General features: G+C 45.0%; 1 protein-coding gene across 5 annotated transcripts in view; it reads right to left on the reverse strand.

The window, feature by feature from the left end:
* Positions 1-17,969, reverse strand: part of SYNGAP1 (synaptic Ras GTPase activating protein 1) — a 2,054,767-nt gene that overhangs the window by 1,819,995 nt on the left and 216,803 nt on the right. Inside the window, exon 1 of one of the 5 annotated variants that reach the window (XM_069635199.1) lies at positions 10,181-10,243. The exons of the other annotated variants lie outside the window; for them this stretch is intronic. The gene's annotated coding sequence lies outside the window, so the exon portion shown is untranslated. Of the gene's footprint in view, positions 1-10,180; positions 10,244-17,969 lie in introns of those variants that run through there. 5 annotated transcript variants of the gene reach the window in all.

Here is a 17,969-nt window from a genome sequence, read left to right on the forward strand (position 1 = left end):
GTCATCAACCTTGGCCAGGTCTACATTTCTCTGCTCCAAGTCCTGTAAGCGACCTTCTGTTTTCATTTCCACCAGGTCGGTCGACAGTTGGTAATTTTCCAGAGCCTCTACCTTGTCCTTGATTTTGTTGACTCTGTGTTGCAAAGAAATCACTGTGGTTGCCATGCTGCTCTTCAACAACCTGATTTCATCCAGGAGTAGACGGATATCTGCTTTTGTGGAAGCATCATGATCTGCTCCTGGTATGATTGGCGGATCTGTTGGAGGTTGAGTAGCCATGTTTGGACTTGTGTGACGAAACTCCTGTAAATTGTGTGCAGTTGCAGGGTCCAGTTCTCTAGGCATGTACACCTTATGGCAACCGGTGCTGATGGTGGGCAGTTTTTTCAACTTCGTGCTTGAACCGGTGCTTGATTTTGGTCCCCTGCTCCAGGTGCCTGCGGTGATGGTGGGTTGCACTACCGCAATTGAATAGTGCCTGGATGTGCGTGATGCAGTGCAGAGTTTGTTTTAGGGTGGATGGTCCGTGGTACCAAGGGGGCTGGTTCAGCATATGCTTCTGTGTGTCCACTGCCTCCCCAATATTAAAGTGCTCCCTTTCCTGGCACCCTGATAGCACAGGTAGGGGGGCACAATGAAACACTGTGCGCACCTCCACGACTGTGCTGCCCCCTCCACGCCGCCTATACCGCGAGCTGAGGGCACCCGATTTTTGATTCGGACTGCGGTCAAGGGGGCTGGTTACATGCAGGGCATTGCACATGAAAAGATCCCGTTTTCCTTTATTTGGCTTGTGATGTTATGTGCACTGGCACACGTGGACCCTCCTTTCTGCAGCTTGTTATGGAAGACAAGATTACAGCAATTGCAGAGACAGTTAAGGTGGGTCCTTATATCTGGGGTGATGAATTATCCGAGTGCTCAAGTTGATTGATGTGAAGCGGGAGGATGGCGGCCGGGCCCCGGGAGCTGGGAGCCACGCTAAGCCGGGTGTTACTTGCCACTCACTGCGAGTGCTCGCTTCCCAATGGACAATGCTCCCTATCGACCCCAGTTCATTTCATGAGCACTGACCTCTCTTGGGATACAGCTCGCGAGGTTGCTCCAGGCGATGCCTGCTCCTTCGCTCTCCGTACTGGACACACGTTGACAGGGCGATCTGCTCGTTTTCTCTGTGCTGCGTCTGGCTGGCGCTTAGGGATTTCGCCCCCACTCCTTCTGTCACTGCAGTCTCTCACTAACGATCCACTGAGCTGAGCGCCGGGTGGGGCTGTCTGCTTGCTGGGGGTCCAGCGAGCGATGTGGCCGGGCCTCAGGGACGAACACCTATCTGCACCATGTTCGGAGGGTATCCCCTGCCGATTCCGTCCAGGAAGTGACCAGCCAAGTGCCAGCCGCTTCCTCTCTTCACCTGTCTGCTTACTTTTCAAAACGGGCTGAGTTAGTTGAAACGCACCACCATTCCAGCGTGGGCTTCAGGGAAGACGAAGGCTCAGGCGGCCACATATCTGCGCCCCCTGGTGGGCTCTCAAAAAAGAGCAATTTTAATATGTTTATGTAGAGTAGGCCATTCCATCCTGCTACCTTATACTGAGACGAGGAAGAGAAGGGACTACCCACGTGAGGCCCACTGCAGGAAGAACATCTGTGGCCCAGTAGAGTATCTGTGATGATACTCAGATGAAGAAGAGGCGCTGAGTGCTGAAGAACACCCCGCGGCACAAATAAGAGCAGTCTAGTCATTGTGGACATTGCATATGTATTATGAGTCTGTCGAGCCCTCCCTGGAGGAACCGTGAAGGAAAACATGGGAGAAGCAGGAATAAGGCAGACGAGGACGCTGATACGGGAGCAGGCCGGTGTGAAGCAGCTTCGGTGTGGACAGCCCCTCAGGAGGCCCGAGAAGAAGAAGCTCCAGACATCCCTGAAAACCAACAAGCGTGGGAAGCAGGAGCCACACCAGCTGGAGAAGGCTTCACACAGTGGTGCCGCAGCAGAGCAGTGGAATATGCCGAGTGGCAGGGAAGCCCCACGGCAGATCGCAGGTGTTCCAAAAACTGCATGAAAAGTTATGCAGGTGAAAAGGGAGGTGCCGGGTCCCAAACCAGTGTCGGAGAGGCGGGAAGGAAGAAAGTAGTCCAGGAGTACGGGTCTGGGACCCTAATAGAAACCAAAGAACTTTTTCAGAATGGAGGAGCAGCCTCTATGCTCCTCATAGTCACAGTACTTGGCAGGAGAGTATATCTGGTGGACTATGAAAAGAAGATAGAAAGTGTGAGTCTAGGACCTGCAACCATAACAGCATCATTGTTGCTCATCATAGTCACAGTACCTGGAAGGAGAGTACACCAGTTGGTCTGTGCATTAAGGATTTAAATTGTGAGTCTGGGACATGCACCCATAAAAGCAACCCACTATATTCTTGTGGCTTGTCATAGGTACAGTGCCTGGTAGGGAAGGAAACCAGGTGGAATGCATACAGAGAGCTGGGGAGTAAGAGAAGCATCATACCTCTTCTTCACCACGGTACCTGGCAAGGAAGAGTAGCAGGTCAACCAACCAGGGTTGGGACCCACAACTAAGGAAACAGAAGAAACCAGGGCAAGGGAGTTATCCCCTCTGGTATTGTGGAACACTTGGGAAGAAGCCAGGGGGAGGGAGTCATCCCCTCCGATATTGTGGAACATTGGATAGAAACCACAGAGAAACCAGGGGGAGGGGAAATACTCCACCAGCCCCGTTTCAAAGAAACTTTAAAACCCTTTGTCCAGAAGAAGATCATTCCTCTGGACCCAGCAGAGACTTTGACCTTTAGTTATTTTTAAGTGTTAGGGAAAGAAGTGGGAGTTAACACAATGGTGGACACTTATTATTTTGGACATTCTAACAGGTTTCTTAGTATATTATTTGAGGCAGGGAACCCCCTCTTAGCATTAGGGATAGGAAGAGGTTTCCCTTTTCTTTTGGATACAATAAACGTTTTTAACAATCACCATACAACTCTTGTGTTGATCGCTCACTTCTGCATCCTCACACAATATATAAATCCCATTGTGATAAAGAGCTCATCAATCTATTCATTGTATGGAGCTATAAGAAAATCAATGTATCTATTCAGTGAAGATACTTGAGCTTGCTAACGTATCTATTCATTTGAGATACAGAAACTGTCAATGTATCAAAAGAGACGGAAAAGCCAATATACCACCCCATGGGAATAAAGACATCACCAAAAACACCATCCAATCGAAACACAATCAACAAACCAATTCCGCCGTGTAGAGAAAGTCATTGTTAATAAGTCAATTTGCTTGAAATAAAGACATTTTCAAGGCATTAAATTAATGGAGATAAAGAGAAGTTTAATGTGTCCGGCCCACAGAACTCATTAATTTTAGATTCATTGAGATGAAAAAGGTGACAACGGATATAAAATATTATTAATGCATTCATTCCATGGTGATATCACAGATCATAAACATGTCCATGAAAGAGTGATAAAGACATAATAAATGCACCCATTTAATGGAGACACTGGAGACGGAAAATAGATCAAATTACTGGAGATAAAGTGATTGCAAATGTAGCCATTAAACTGATAGGCAAGGACCATTAATGTAGCTTTTTAGTCGATACTAGAATATCTTCACTGTTTCCATCTAATGGAAATAAACAGATTGCTGTTGTATCCATTCTGTAAGTATGAGTATGAAGTGGTTGTTTATGTATCCATTCAATTCCAATACAAAGATCAACAATGAACCTATTCAATGACATTTAGAATATCATCAAAGTAACAATAATGTGGCTGCCAATGTAGTCATTTAATGGCTATAAAATGGTTGTCAATATATCCATTCAATGGAGACAGTAATATTATCACCATTGTGGTTCAGTAAAGGTAAAGAGAAAAGTGATGTATTTATTGAATGGCGCTTAAGGTATTTTCAATCTACTTGTAAATTTAATGGACAAAAGTTCTGTCAGCGTGCTTGTTCAAAGGCGATAACACATCCCTTCAGATAAGATAAATAGTTCATGTATTAGTTCAATGGTTCAATAAAGCAACAACGTAACAATTGGATGGAAATAAAAAGATTTAAATTGCATCAATTTCATGAAGAATAAGAGGTTATTAATGTATCCATTGAATAAAGATAAAGAAATTGTCACTTCATTAACGTACTGAAGATTTTGAGATTTTCATCTTATCGATCTGATAGCCATAAAGTGATTATTCATATGTGCTTTAAATGGATATAAAATATGATTATCATGATTTCCAATCAGTAACAATAAAGAGATCCCCATTGTCACCAGACAAAAAAAAGAGATTTCGACTTTTGTCTTCATTTACTGTGGATAAGAAGAACATCAATATATCCACTCAGTGTATATGAAAAGACTGTCAATGCATCCAATCAATGGGGAAAAGAGACAGTGAATGTATTCACTCAATGAAGATAGAAGTTGCCAGTGCATCTACTAAATGAAGATAAAGAGACTGCCAATGGATCCACTTAATGGAGAAAAAAGATTGTCAACGCATCCACTTAATGGAGATAAAGAGACTATCAATGTTTTCACTCAATAGAGATAAAGACGCTCTTAATGTAGCCCCCCTAAGGAGATAAAAAGAGTGTCCGTTCATCCATTCAATGGCGATATTGTCAATGTATCCTCTCAATGGAGATAGAGAGGCTGCCAGTGTAGCCACATGAAGGGGATAAAGAGGTTGCTGGTGTATCCACTCAATGGAGATACTGTCCAGTGAGGATAAATATACAGCTGTTGTGTACACACTGTCAATGTACGCACTCAATGTCAATAAAGAGACAGCTGTTGTATCCACTCAACAGCGATATTGTCAATGTATCCACTCAATGGGGATAAAGAGACGGCTGCTATGTCCACTCAATGGAGATAATGTAGGGTTCAAAATTGAGGGGAGTTGGGAGCCTTTTAGCTCCTGCTTGTAATCTAGGGGAGACTGGTTATCTTGACACCAACAGCTACCAAGAGCTACTTTTGGCTCCCAAGGCCAACTATGTGCCAAACATACCCATGTAAATTGAACTCATTTGAGACAATCTATAAATAAACATTTGGACACATCTATATGACATTTCAAGCATAAGAGGTCATAAAAAATTGGGGAAATTATAGGTTTCCATCTTATGTGGAAATTAGATTTGCAGAACGATGTGTACTAACTCCTTGTTTCCCAGAATTAGCTCATGTGCACTGTTTAATGCTCGATAAACAAGAGCTGCTTTTAGCTCCTGTTTATCTAATCTGAATTTCAAGCCCTGTAATGTTAATGTATCCACTCAATATGGATAAAGAGACAGCTGCTGTCTCCACACAATGGATATACTGTCAGTGTATGCACTCAATTTGGATAGAGAGGCAGAATCTGTATCCACTCAATGGAGATACTATCAATGTATACAATGCGGATAAAGAGACAGTTGGTGTGCCCACTCAATGAAGTTAATGTCAATGTATCCACTCAATGAGGAGAAAGAGGAGGCTGATGTGTCCACTCAATGGAGATACTGTCAGTGTATACTCAATGTGGATAGAGATGGCTGCTGTGTCCACGGAATTGAGATACTGTCAATGTATTCAATGGGGATAAAGAGACAGCTGGTGTGTCCACTCAATGGAAATATAACCAATGTACCAACTGAATGGGGATAAATAGATGGTTCGTGACTCAATGGGGCTAAATAAATGGATGCTGTATCCACTCAATGGAGATACTGTCAATGTATCCAATGGGGATAAAGAGACAGTTGGTGTGCCCACTCAATGCAGATAATGTCAATGTATCCACTCAATGTGGCTAAAGAGACGGCTGCTGTATCCACTCAATGGAGATACTGTCAATGTATCTACTCAATAGGGATAACAGATGGCTGCTGCGTCCACTCAATTGGCATACTGTCGATGTAATCAATGGGGATAAAGAGATGGTTAGTGTGTCCACTCAATGTAGATAATGTCAAAGTAGATAATGTCAGTGTATCCACTCATCTGGGATAAAGAGAAGGTTGGTGTGTCCACTTAAAGGAGATAATGTAAATGTATCCACGCTGAATAAAGAGAAGGCTGATGTGTACACTTAATGTGTATCCAATCAATGGGTATAAAGAGATGGCTGGTGTGTTCATTCAATGGAGATAATGCCAACGTATCCACTCAATGAGGATAAAGAGGCTGCTGGTATATTAGCACAAATGAAGTCCTTATGCCCCGTCTGTGTTCAAAGAACAGTTCAGCAAAGTGTTACCCCTATGGACACTCTTGCTATATCTGTGATTCTTTGTACTTGTAAATCTCTTTTCACATTTGCACCGGCCCGGGGTCAGGCTCATCAAGATGTTTCTACATAACTGTACATAGTAAATGTGTTTAGTCTGCATTCCATGATCAGATGGCTTGGGATGTCCAGACGTAGCTCCCCTCAGAGCTCCCAGCAGCTGAGACCCCGACTTTCAACCACAAATCAACCAATCAATCAAGTTGTAAATGCAAGTCATATTCGAATCATTGACCAAGTCAAATTTATTGAACTGTGTCGCAGAGAAATAGAATAATGTGTCCTAAAATCACACGGAGTTTCAGTGGAGAGCTGGGACTTGTACTTGGGAACTCCTGGCTCCAAACCCATCAGAGCGGGGGGAAAGAGGAGGTGGGATGGGCAAAGGAGAATATAGGGAAGAGGAGAGATGTTAAGGAATTGAAAATAGGGGAGAATGGCAGGGCTAATAAGGTAGGCAAAGTGGAGAGACTAAAGTGGAGGGGGAATAGATCGGGTGAGATGAAAGTTAACAGGGAGCAGAGACCACGGGATGAAGAGGTAGCAAAGTGCTCTGGAGGAAAGGTAAAGAGGAGAGAAAGAGATAGAAAATAAGGAATGTGAGATGAGAAGAGACAAGGAAAGGGTGGGATGAGAGGAAGGTGAAATGATGAAGGGGAAGTTTGAGAAAAGAAGGTAAGAGAGGCAAGTAGAACATGAGAATTTGAGCAGTGGAGAGTATAGTGGAAGCAGATCAAAGAGTTTTACTGTACGTGAAAGAGGGGAGGTGGTGGGGGTAAGAGATGAAGAACTGCGTTAAGTGTGGGAAAATTGAGGAAGGAGAGGGAAGAGAGGAAAAAGAAGATCAGTGAAGGTGAAGTAAGGTGGAGATAAAGGGAGAAAAGAATACTGGAGATGCGGTAGGACACTGTGGGTGAGAAAAGGAGAGAAAAGCAGGCGAGATGAGGAAGAAATAGGAAAGGGAAAGAAGTTTAGAACGAAGTAGTAGGAGAGGAAAAAGAGGAAAAGTCTAAAGGAGGGGAGGGAGGAGAGAGTAGGAGTGGGTAACGGGAAAGAGCAGGTGAGAAGAGGAACTATAAGAACATGATATAGGGGAAAAGAGTGGAAATGGGAGGAAAGAGCGGGATTGTAGTAGAAGAAGGAGAGGGGTGTAGGCCATGACTAGCAGATGGAAATGGGTAATAGTAGTAGAGAGAGTAATGAGAACTGGACCGGAAGGAGGAAAGAGTTGGAGAAAAGAGTAGGAGGAAAGTGTTGGGCAGGGAAGGGTGAAAAGGTGGGAGACCGAGGAATGATGTAGAAGAAACAAGGGAGTAAAAACCAGGATGGGAGAGTCATTAAGGGATTATTTAAAGAGTATGGGGGCGACAGAATGTGTAAAAGGGAGGAATATTTATGAGGAAAGTAGGAGAGGAATTGGGAGAGATGAAAAGAGCAGGATATGGAGGGGATGGAAGTGTGGAAAAGGTAGACGGGAGGAACATGAAGGTAAGACAGGAGTTGTTGCGATGGGAGGATGGACAGTCAGAAGCAAAGAAGAGGAGCAAAGTAAGTGAGGTGAATGTAGGGGGGAGAAGACTATACTAGGGGAGGAAAGAGTTGCAGAGGGGGAAACGAGTAAGGAAGGTGGGGAAGAGATGGGTAGTGCAATGAGGAAAGAGTATGAAAAGGGTGAGAAAGTAGTACAAGAGGGTAAAAGAGAGGAGGAAGGGAAGATAAGGGCACAAAAATGGCAGAACGGCGAAAGGCGTGAATGCATGAATAAGGAATGGTGGAGAGTAGAGAAACCGATGATGGGAGTGGATAAGGGAAAGAGAGAAGGGAGATGAAAGAATTGCCAAGAGAGAAAGGGCAAAAGAGGGGACTAGTTATGGGTGATGTGTGAGGCAACTTGGGCATTGGAAATGAGAGCGGGTGAACTGTAAAGTTTGAGGGAGTGTTGGGAATGAGAGTTTAGGAAGATGGGGGAGAGCAAGTAGATTGGGCAGAGTAAGTAAAGTGTGTAGGTTTGGCGGAGAGGACTGGAAAGGGGAGAGAAGCCGAACTCGACGAGGATGAGGCGAGGGAAGGATGTATTGGGAAGGGGAGTAAGGCAGGCATACGAGTGAAGGAGTAAGGGTGTGAAATGAAGGACCTTGGAGACGAAATGATGGAGAGTAGAAAAAGAAGGAGGGGCCGAATGTGGGGGGAGTATGCGTAGGAGGAATAGGCAGGAGAGCGAGTTGGGGGACAGGAGTCAAGAGAAGGAAATGAGGGAAAAGGGAGAAGAGGCGCATATGAGTGAGGGGGCGAGGGAAGGGCAGCATGAAAGGAGGGGCAACTGCATTAATATAGCTTTAGAAATAAAATGGACCACTGTACAGACAGAAATGAACAGAGGCCAGGAAGCATGGCAAGGAATGAGGGGTGTCAGAAACAGGTAGGGATCAGAAACGTGGTGGGGCGGGAGGGGTCAGAAACAGTTGGGGAGGGTGGGTTAGAAACATGTGTGGATTAGAAACAGGTGGGGTCAGAAAACGTGGAGGGCTTTAAAAACAAGGTCCGAGGAAGAAGCAGGTGGGGGAGACGATGGTGGGCCAGGCAAGAGGGGGCAAACTGTTGGAAGAGAGAGAAGGAATTAATCAGGGATGTGGCGGACGCAGGGTGATGGGGAAGAGGCGCGGATAGAAACGGGCAGATAAGGAACGGAGAGTAACGGGGTGAGAAGAGGCGGGAGGGGGCAGGCATTGTCTGGAGGAGGTAACTCTGGGGAGCAAGGTAATAGTGGGGCCAAGAATGGATTGGAGATGTAATGGGGGAGGCGGGGGAGGGGAGGGGATGGGATGATGGTAAAGTGAGAGTTTGGAATACTAGCAGGGGGGACCGAGGGAGGGGATGGTATGGAAAAGGGGGGAAATCTGGATGGGTTGGTGAGAGAGAGAGTTGGGGCACGGTGTGTGGCAGGTGGTATATTCGAAGAGAGGCGGGGGCACAGGTAGGTCTCAGCTGATGGGGTGCTGGGAACCTGGAGTGGCGCGCGAATGTCAGAACAGAGTGTGGCAGAGTGGGGGGGGAGTGAAGAGTAGAGATGTGATGCGGTTGATCTGGGAGAGTAGGCAGTGTTCACTGGGTGAAGGTGAGGGGTGGCTGTGGGAGAGCGTCAGATCAATGGGAGCACGGGCAGGGTGGGGCGGGGTGATGGCAGGGCGCTGTAGCAGGGGCGTGGGGGAGTTGGGAGTACAGGGAGGGCAATGTCTCTTTGGAGTGAATTGTAAGTTCAGGCTGGGTGGGGTCATGGCCGGGGGAGGGGGGAGTAGGCGAGGGTTGGTGTACTAAGAGGTGGTGAAGCGGGGAATTGGAAGAGGGGCGACAGTGCACATAGGGTGAAGTGGTGAGAAGCTCAGGACCTGCCGAAAGGTGGGTGCTGGGCTGGTGTATAGAGAGGTGATAGTACACTTATAATGGAAGTGATGGGGTGGCGTGGGACAGTGGAGAGAGAGTTGCAGTGCAGGCCGGGCGCGGGTGTTGAGGTAGGTCTGAGGCAGACACAGATGGGGCAGAGACTGAGGGTACATGGTGGGTGGCTATTATGGACGGTAGGAGAGTTGGGGTAGAGGCGGCTGTGCTGATAGAGGGTGCGGGGCACAGAATGAGGACACAGGGAGGGTGGGCACAATGGTAGGAGAGTGGCTGCGGAAATGCAGGGCGAGGGGTACAGACAGAACACAGGTGATGGGCGTTAGGGTGAGAGTTTCGGACACCATGAGGGCGACAGACGGGGTGGTGGCAGAGACAGGGGGCACAGACCGGGGGTGCACGGCAGCGGGGACAGGAGGACAGCCAGGAGCACATGTAGACACAGCCGCTGCTTCCTACCCTTCAGTCGGGGCCGCTAGCCTTTCCTCGCTCGGCTCCCTTCGCAGCCTGAGCAATATTGCGTGAAATTAACTTAATCTTATTCTACCCACACCCCTCCCCTTTGGTGAAAAGAAGAGAAAAAAAAGAAGGGAAAAAAGGCATCCTTCGAAAGGGGTTACCTAGCAACTACATTTCTTCCCAGAGCCACATGCCTCCGCTCCCCTCAACTTGTGCGGGCGGCGGCAGCAGGAAGGGACATGTATGGGCATCGACACACGCCGCGCAACACGCCATCCGCACAGGCCTCTCACCACGCCAGCCATTGGCACACTGTCATCAACATGGCGTTACGCAAGCACACCAGCCGTCAAACTGGGTGTTCAGCTCTGCGGCCATCGGCACACTGTGTCCATCTCTCCTGCCATCAACAAGCAATGCTTACCACCACAATCCATCACTAACCACCCACCCGCGCATGCAGCTCATTGGCACATGTAGCTGAACATACACCCATTGACACACGGCGTTCAATGCACCAGACATGGACACAGTGTTGAGTTCTGCAGCGAACGGGAAATGCTGCCAGGTTGGGCCTGGCGGCCAATGGCCGAATTGCATGCCCAACTAACATGCTAGTGTGGACCTGTTTTTTCGGTCAAAATGAGCCCGACTTGATTGGGTCACTTAGTAACTTCACTATCAGAGTAGCAGTTTGAGCAGTGTTACGGAACACATATCCTTTAAAATGCAGAATTTCTAATACATTTGACTAAAAAACTCCCTTGAGGACTATCCAGTCTGTCACAAAAGGAATGCATTGCTATTTACAACTGTGGGCCACTTTTTCATTGGTGCCCCAGACAGTTTTATGCCCCAGTCCGACCCAGTCCTTGCGTATTGCTCAAACAGTACACCACAAAAGGAATGCATTGCTATTTGCAACTGTGGGCCACTTTTTTATTGAAGCCCGGGCCACTTTTATGCCCCAGTCCGACCCCGAATGCTGCCTAAAACACCTGCCATCAACATGAAACACTTACCACAATCCATCAACAGGCAACCACCCACAGCTCACTAGAACATGCTTCTCAGCACAGAGGTTGACACAGAGCGTTCACTGCCTTGGTCACACAGTGTTCAACTCTGCGACCATCAGTAGATGCTGCCCAACACACCTGCCATCAACATACAAAGCGTCACACAATCTATCGCCACAGCCATTCAACAGCCATCCACCCATGCACCTCATAAACACAAGTCGCTAAGCATGCCCGTCATTGACACATGGTGTCTTGTCAATGCACCAGCCGTCCACACAGTGTTCAACTCTACGGGCAAATGCCGCCAAACACACCTGCCATCAACATAACACCCTTGCCACAATCTATCTACAGCCAACCCACCCATGTAGCTCATCAACACATGCAAGTCACCAAACCAACCACTGCCACACTGTCCTCAACAAAGCATACAACACATCAGTCTTCAAAAGGGTGTACAATTCTGAGACCGTTAGCACATGCTGCCCAACACTCCTGCCAACATACAATGCTTACTACAATCCATACACCCAAGCCAATCAACAGCCATTCTGCGCAGCAGGAAACATGGTGCTCACCACGCCAACCACTGGCACACTCAGTATTCAACATGGCATACAACACATCAGCAATCAGAAGGGTGTTCAACTCTGTGGCCATTGGCAGATGCAGCCCAACACAACTGCCTGAAACATACATATCATATCATATCATACAATGCTTACCGTAATCCATCAACACAAGCCAATTAATACCCAACCACCCGGGTATCTCATCGACACATAGCGCTCACCACTGCCACACTGCAATCAACATAGTGTTCAACACAGGAGACATCAACATATAATGCAAAACCGACTGGGGAACATAAAACAAGGGTCTCAAGACATCATTCAATACATTAGACGATTCCGCCAATTAGCTGCTGATGCTCAATGACCCAAGATCACCATATTGACTCTTTTTCGGCGTAGATAAAGGGAGGAATTCAAAGACGAGCTAGTCCACTACAGGGAACCCCATGATCTCCACACTCTCATCAATCTGGTAATTCGACTCGACCATTACCTAACAGAAAGGAAAGGAGAAAAAAAGCAAACAATGCAATCTCTTGTACCCGTCAGGTCTGGTCCACCAGGTCCAGTCACGACTATGGAAGGGCAAGGGGAACCTATGCAGTTGGGAGCGATTCGTGGTCCCCTAACCAAAGAGGAGAAACGCCGGAGACAAACAAATCGTTTGTGCTTATATTGCGGTGCATTGGGCCATTTCTTGAGTACATGCCCCATTCACCCTCTGAGGTCTTCGGAAAACTGGTAGGCTTGCTGTCTGAAGGGAAGAAAACAGCAAGCCCCTCCTTTCCGTCATCCCTTCCCAATATATATATATATATTTTAAATATGTTTATTGGTTACAATTAAAAAAACAATTAAATAAATTAACCATTTACATACAAAACAAGGTAAAATCCACAACAATCTTCAAGACAGCATAATAAGTAAACCTCCTGCAACACAAGAAATATTTCGGGAGCCTTATCTTTTGCAGTTAGTTACATTTTGAAAGTATCATCCATTAGAATGAATCTTGATGAACCACTGCTTGAAGCAATGAATCATATATCTAGGTCATTCAGTGATCCCAAATTGCTCCACCAAGTTTTCCATGAGCTTGAAACCAATTTGTCCTTCCACATCTGAATCATGTAATAGCTTCAGATTGCACCAGTAAGATCTGAAGGAATTTGAGTACCGCTAGAAATAAACTCACTCTCTCTCCCATCAGGACCCATTGTCACCACTCTAAATCTAGGGGTGTCACTCGGTGGAAACAATAAGCTTGTAAATATGTAGAGCCTGATTCACAGAAGTTTTTTGTAATAGCGCAATCCCATAAGAAAACATTCTGTGAATCAGGCCCTAAGTGCGCAGATGATTAAGGGCTGAAAAAGTAGTGACATCATTATCTAACACGGACGCTATTGCCACACATGAGGATTCTCGTTTGGTAGTCAAATCGATGAATCGTTGTCCATACACATGGCTAATTGGGAGCTCCATTAGCATCTCTTGCTTACAGTATACATAATGTGAACGTATATACTGAAGCTCCACCCCTTTCTTTTGTGACATCATATAAGGGAGAGCCAGCGCGCACCAGCGCACGCGCACCGGTGAAGCACCGCTTTGCACTGGACCCTTGCCTGGCTGTTATCTTGTTCGTTACTGGACTTGAATTACTTTGGTATTTGATCTTTTACCAGCTTAACAGCTTCATGGACATTGTGGACACTATTACTTATATTTGTCCTTTGTTTCTTTGCCCTTTTAGAACTTCTATACTGAAGCTCTGCCCCTTTATTTTGTGACATCATATAAGGGAGACTCTGCGCGCACCAGCGCGCACGCACCAAACGGAAGCACCGGTGAAGCACTGCTTTGTCGCAACGCCGTGCGGTGTCTGTCCGGTCCCTTCCTGTTGCTTGGTACCACGTATTCTAGCTTATGGGTTGGTGTTGTGATCTTACTGAAGGTCTTGACGCCGAGTGTTATCTACGTTCTCTCACTGAAAATGAAACGATTTCTGTACACATTTCACACAGGCATGCCCCTCCCTTGCAATGAGAGAGGCCGAGACTCTACCTTAAAAAAAAAAAAATGGATCTCTCTAAAAGCTATCCTGATCGCAAACTATGTTCCACACCTAAACCATGCGTTCCGTCATCAACTTCAGCCCCACATCAACCGAAGGCCGTTACTGCTGCCGATATACGCTTCTTTTACCCTGATCCGTATTCAGGACTTCTATCAGCTGTTAAATCAGCCAAAGCGCATGTGCTGGGCGAGTGCAATCCAGTTAATTCAACAGCACATCCAACCATTTGCAATCTATCCCTATCAGAGAGTGCAGTACTGAGAAGCGAGGCGGTAGCGGCTTGCCCGGTAAGAGGTGGTGGCAATGGTGTGAATCTCCCGGCCGACATAGCTGTTATCGACCTGGATTCGATGCAGACTGATTACTCTGCTCAAAGTATTTCTGAAAAGTTGTCCTTTTCCCCAAACGTCAACTTTGAAGCCAGTCCTGATAGATCACATGTGGCTTCTTCTTTTTTTGCCCCCACTCCTCAGCAAACAACAGTAAAAATCCCCATCACATTCCTGATGGGATGGGAAAAGTTATGGGACTAGCATTGGAAGCCATGAACACGACCATGCTCACTATTGTGAAACTTTTTGAAACCTTGAATGATAAGATGAATGTTCAGATCTCTCAAATAGTCTCCATGCTTGCTTGGCAATCCACGCACGAGGCGTTTCTTTAAAAACATTTGCGTTCTATTGGAACAAAACCAGCTTCCTCCCACTCTTTAACTCTTGTAGACAGAGCCTCCTACCCTGTGAATCTGTGTCGCTCTATTGAGCATACACATGCCAAGTTACCAAATACAGAAAAATTGTCTTCTTTACCACATATTACAGTTATAATCACTGAAGCTAATGCCCAATTGAACTAGGCTGCTACTTCTTTAACAAACTCACAAGGTGAAATTGGCAAAAAGGTTTACACTATTTTTTCAAAACCAAAGAAGGGGGATCAAAAAGTAAACACTGCCAATTATAAAAAAAACGAAGAACATCAAAATGACTAAAAACACAGAATTGGCTTCTGCGGCTATTTCTAAAAAATACATGCAATTGAATCACGCTCGTAAACTCAAACTTGGATTGTCAACTCCAAGTGAGACTTTTAGTACATCTTATCCTCCGTTGGATGAGCTTGTAGATGCGATTCAAAATCAACAAAGTATACCTCCTAGCTCAACATCCCAAATATCACCAGTCTCCTCTGCTCCAGTTCCTGAAATCAGTGGCCTAACTGATGACCAAGCCGTTAAGGCCTTTAGGAGGCAGGAAATTAGGAAGGAAGTCGATGCCTATATGGTCAGGTTTACTAATTTACCCAATATAGGAGCCCCACTATCTATGTCCATTGGCCAGCGTGCCCCTATTATGATGTCACCTGATGTCGCGAAATGCCCATTAGATTCCAACGTCCAGAGCAAAAATAGTGGAGTTGTCAGGGCAGCAAATACACCTGAAGTTGTCTTGAAAAACTCTAAAATCTTGAGTGAACAAGTAGATCTTACTGGCTCTGAGAACAGAAGGGAAGACCAGTATGAAGGTCATGGAGCAGAGATAGCGAGAATGTTACAATCTCTCCTTCCCAAAAAAACAAAACAAAAAATCAATGCGGAAACTATCAGATACACAAATACCCAAACAGGTCTCAAAGTTACAAAAAATGTCACTATACGTGATACACATGTTGGTGCATTAATGTTTGGCTGTCGGCCTGCCCCATTTCCTCAATATGCTTTAAATAGGCACAGTGTTCTGGAGTTGTTTTCAGACATCATAAACTAGAAGACATAGGAACCTTAGACATTGAACAAGTTGAGTTCATCAATGAACCCACTGTGAGTACAGTGCGCATATGGTTGTGATCACGATTGGTGCAAAACACAATTTGGAGTGCCAAAGAACAACTCTTTGATATGGGATTTCTACTTTTAGTGGGCCCCTCTCAACTAAATGATGCTCCACAGGGAGCTGCGTCCCAAACAGGATCAACTCCACAAATGCAAACTAATAATCCATTGGTAAACCCCAATGATCGAACTGTATATAAATGTGGTTGCAATTGTGGGAACAGAAGTTAACTAGGGCAACAGGACGTGGAAAGACTGATCAGATTGGTATCTTGGAACACGTGTGGTCATCGTCATTAGTTTAACAATAAAGATTCTCAGTTAAAGGAACTTGATCTAATTATGCTCCAAGAAACTTGGTTGACCACTGCTCCAATTTGGCATGATCATGTGATACATCTCACCCCAGCTTTACAAGGAGTGAAGGGTCGCACAATGTCTGGGATACTCACTTGTATTAAGACTATTTCTGGCCTTAGCATTGTCTTCTCATATGCGCCTAGTACTTATGCACAATTTACCATTGTCTCTGTCAATTCAGTCCTGTTTGCTCTGATTAATTTATATTGGAATCCTTCTGGAATTGATGACTCAAGGTTTTTGTATGATGTAACCAACATGTTAGATCATGTAGCTATGGTTCAGGGAATTGCCCACACTGTTCTTGCAGGCGACCTAAATTTGCATTGTTTTGAGGATGGGAATGCAAGGGGAAAAAGTAAGCTAATACAATGGAAACATCTCGTGCCTTATGTATGCTTAACGGCACTAGTACGGAAGATACCCCTCACCATATTACTTGGAAACGAGGCCGATCTGAAGTTACCATTGATTATATCTATGTAGACTATAAGCTATTTTGTGGAGTAACTTATTTTCGCATATTATCGGTAGCAGAAAGTGACCATCGAATGTTAATTATTCAATGGTCTACATTAAGTAAGCATCCGTCACAACAACAAAAAATTACTTTCGGGAGATGTAACTGTTAAAGCACAATTGAATCGAATTAGGTGGACAGAGGAGACTTTAACACATTATGCTAACACATTGTCCTCGGTCCTTGTTAATTCTTCACATAGTGGCCAACGATGCAACATTTCCTAGTATGACCTTATGCAAAAATACATCATAAATACACAAAAACAAAGGAAGTTTTAACGTAGATCCCTTGCCTTTGACATACAAGTCAAAATTAAGAAATCAGAGTACCGTGCACAAAAGCGTAAAGTCCTAACACTTCCCATAAACCTGTGATCTGCTGATCTGATTAGACTTAAGACGAGATATAAAAACTGGATTCGTGCACACTGTATAACTCTTTGTCAGAGAGATGGTGAACAAATGTTGGTGCTTATGCAAAATAAAAACAGTGCTGAATTTGGCAAACTCTAAACGAAGCAACAGTAACTCCACAAATGTTCACCCAGGTACATAATGTTTCAGAACTGGTATGGTAGACCACTAAAAAAAAATATACGCTAAACCATTGACCTTTTTAGATTATCAAGAAACTGAATATGAGGCACATTTTTATCTAGATATAGCCAAAGCTGATATACAGCATTTTATTAAAGTAATAAACCAATCCAAAGCACCAGGGCCAGGAGGGTTGTCAAACAAAATCTTCAAACAGAACCCTGAAATTTGGACAGATATATTGGTTCATATTTTGCAACATATTAATTACTCACAATGCATCCCTCTATCGTGGAAACACTCCATAATTATACCAATTTATAAAAAGGGAGATTGCCGTCAACCAGAAAGCTACAGACCCATCGCATTGCTAGATGCACCGGGAAAGATATATAGCCATATTATACTTCAAGAACTTAATGAGTGGTCAATGCGAGAACAAAAAAGAGACTCTTTTCAATCTGGTTTTGTAAGTGGGTTGGGCACATCGCCAAATATGCTCACCCTAAATTTGCTAAAAGGCAAATATTTATATCAAAACCAAATGCTATATTTAGCGTTTGTCGATTTTCGTATAGCCTTTGATTCTGTTGATCGGCAATTGCTCTTTGTTAAATTTCAACGATATGGGTGCCCCCCCTCATTATTCACCCTCATTAAACAACTACATTCTAACACTACAATACAAGTTAGACTTACATTGGACGGCTTACTATGTGCCATTATTCCAACTAATCGAGGATTAAAACAGGGGTGCATACTAGCCTCTATTTTGTTTAATTTATTTTTGTTGGATATAGGTATCAAGTTTGAAGATATAATATCAGATGCACCCAAACTGGGAAATCAAAAAATCCCC

Source organism: Ambystoma mexicanum, chromosome 13 (assembly GCF_040938575.1).
Source record: "Ambystoma mexicanum isolate Mex_15411 chromosome 13, UKY_AmexF1_1, whole genome shotgun sequence".
NCBI classification, from domain to species: domain Eukaryota; kingdom Metazoa; phylum Chordata; class Amphibia; order Caudata; family Ambystomatidae; genus Ambystoma; species Ambystoma mexicanum.